This window comes from Aplysia californica, unplaced genomic scaffold (assembly GCF_000002075.1).
Source record: "Aplysia californica isolate F4 #8 unplaced genomic scaffold, AplCal3.0 scaffold00033, whole genome shotgun sequence".
NCBI classification, from domain to species: Eukaryota; Metazoa; Mollusca; class Gastropoda; order Aplysiida; family Aplysiidae; genus Aplysia; species Aplysia californica.
In genome coordinates, this window is record NW_004797303.1 from 683,078 (window position 1) to 686,071 (window position 2,994).

The 2,994-nt window shown below is 42.4% G+C and overlaps 1 protein-coding gene across 1 annotated transcript in view; it reads left to right on the forward strand.

The window, feature by feature from the left end:
* LOC101847555 (proline-rich protein 36-like) overlaps positions 1-2,994 on the forward strand; it is a 182,200-nt gene that overhangs the window by 149,453 nt on the left and 29,753 nt on the right. The gene's annotated exons all lie outside the window — the stretch shown is intronic.

Consider the following 2,994-nt stretch of genomic DNA (forward strand, 5'->3'; position numbering starts at 1 on the left):
TACAACAGTTATGTCTCCTTTGATCTCTGCGAAAAGGACTCGGCATGAAAACGATTGGAAGGGTAACAAAAGGAAGAGGTTGAAAGAACTGGGGATGCCTCTACCCATGTCAAGGCACGAAGCGAGCAGGATGTGAACTTGACGTCCTTTGCAGTTGTAAACTGGTTGGTACAAAATGCAATGACATCACTTGTCACTCTCTGGGAAAGAAAAGAGAGCCTACGTATATGCCACGATAAACGTGATAGTTTGATAGACAAAAAGAGATCTTACACAACAAGGGAAAACCCAAGGAGAATTTACAGCCTTCAATACTACTTACAAGAGTCAATGGTCAAAGAACACCTGTTTGTAAAACAATCTTCAAGAACACCACAGGCCGGACCCACTCGTTTATTTTAAGTGTCTTCTCCGAAAAACAAAAACAAACAAGAGGTCCATCCCCCTAGAACACATCACGCCCACCATGAGAGAGCCAAGGATGACAAGTTGTTCCATAAAGAGGAATTTTTTGACAAACTTTCGAAGATATCCTCCTGTCTACAGATGACAATCCAGAAAACGTCAGATCTGCATCAAGTATACATGGAGAACTTTGCAGAGAGGGTGAAAGCCACATTGAGCTATCTAGTGTTCTGCCAAATGTTCCAGAAAAACAATTTGGGTTTACTTTCAACCAAGAAAGACCAGTGCAACATTTGTACAAAGTTCAAATCTGGAAACCTCACAGAAACAGAACACACAGCTCAAATATAATATGAATATGAGGAAAGCTGCAGCTAGACCAGAGAAGGAGACGGCCAGGAAGGCTGTGTGTGTCCTTTGTATGGAGATCCAGTGCATCCTTCTGGCCTCATCTCTAAAGACTTCATCCTTATATAAAACAAAACTGGCTGTACACAATGTTACGACTTAGGATCTTGCCACCAGACACGCCAGATGATATGTCTGGTATGAAAGTGAAGTTGGTCTGGGCTTCAACAGTTTTCATTATGTCTGACTCACTACCTGAGATTGCAAGTGCCTGACTTCAACCACTTCATCATCTGCAGTGACTGGCGCAACTACTAAAACAGAAAGCCACCCTGGTGAGTGCAATGGCCTCGCTGGCCAAAGAGCTTGACATCACAGTTGAGCAGAAATTCTCCCCAAGGGCCATACCCAAATGGAAGTGGATTCAGTCCATGGCACTATTGAGCGACCGCTAAAAAACGCACTGATGTACATCCCAATGGACTACGTGAACATCATGCTCAAAGCCAGACGCATCCCCAGACCCTATGAAGTTATGTACCTGGACCACAGCTTTTTCAAAGATTTCGCAAAGGTCGGAGAGCACTAAACAATCCGTCCAGGGAGAAAAGCAGGCGATCCTACTGTCACTGACTTGCAGGCATCAAAGTACACTCCAGTCTTTAAAATTCAGTACAAGCTGAACTTTGATGATGAATGGCAGGCGCTGTAAGGACCAAGAAAGCTGAACACCATGTGTACGACAGTTACTGCTGGACCTCTCTGCAAAGACAGATTGAAGATAACTGCCAACCAGTATAAACATCTACTGGAGTTGAAGGCCGTCGTACCACGATGCTACCACAATTACCATGAAACTTTGCCTCAGTAAGAAGTTTTGAAAGCGATCAAGCCAAATTCGATTATTGTAGAGTCTTTCAAAACAATGGTAACTTTTGTCGTATAGCCTTGTTGTAGCCATAGGACACAGAGTGAGACAGACATGCTCTTCTATCGTCGAGAAAACTCAATAAAGTAGTAGTTGTCAAGCCACGCACCTTGGAGAAAGTTGGTGCATTCTTTGGTACTCACAAAGTCTCTTTGTTTAATAATGATATATCATTATGTAACCAACTTCTCCCAAACCATTGCTGAGGTAGCAGAGCTTTTGTGTGGCTTTCTGCCTTCATTTCTTTCTTAGTATTACTTTTTTCCAGGCCTTTGAATGGCCACCCAGTGCCAATAGTACCGTGTCGGACACGGTCATAAATTCTAAAGGCCTACTGCTGCTGCTATTACTGTTGTTTTTGTTGTTGTTGTAGTTGTTGTTTTTGTAGTTTTGCTGTAGCTGCTCTGCCTTACCCTTCCAACCTCCTGTTCTTCTACTTTAAATGTAATTAATATACCCATTGCTGTGTTCTGCTTCTTCTACTTCTATTAAAGGTTCAACTTTGTGACTGTTGTATTTGCCCGAATTGACTCCGTAGCACTGAAATGGCAGCAGCTGATAGTATGTTGGTAGCAATAATATAGTCCTCCTCCTCTTCCTTCTTCTTTTTCTTACTCCTCGTCCTCCATCTTTTTTCTCCTTATCCTCCTCCTTCTCACCGTCTTCTTCCTTCTCCTCCTCCTCCTCCTCCTCCTCCTCCTCCTCCTCCTCCTCCTCCTCCTCCTCCTCCTCCTCCTCCTCCTCCTCCTCTTTCTCTTCCTCCTCCTTCTCTTCCTCCTCCTCCTTCTTCTTCTTCCTCTTCTTCTTCTTCTTCTTCTTCTTCTTCTTCTTCTTCTTCTTCTTCTTCTTCTTCTTCTTCTTCTTTTTCTTCTTCTTCTTCTTCTTCTTCTTCTTCTTCTTCTTCTTCTTCTTCTTCTTCTTCTTCTTCTTCTTCTTCTTCTTCTTCTTCTTCTTCTTCTTCTTTTTCTTCTTCTTCTACAAAAGATCTTGACAATTGAAACAAGTGTGATTTGGCTGCACTCAACCAAACTCAAGGCCAGCAGTGGCTTCCTGATAAAACCGGTCAACCCACAAAATTGAGGGTTGGTCGGTTTTATCGAGGAAAATTTGAGCGACATAACCGTCTAACCCACACAGTTTCATTAAAAGCAATTTTTAAAGGAAAAAAAGGTCTAAGAGATTTTCGGTAAAGTGTTTTTATAGGTGTTTGAAGCATTGATTTATCGTTAGACGCCTTTGTTTTGAAATAAAACAGTTTTTTCCTTCTCCTGTAAAATTTACCTCGCTGGGGTTAGTTGGTTTTATCACAAGGC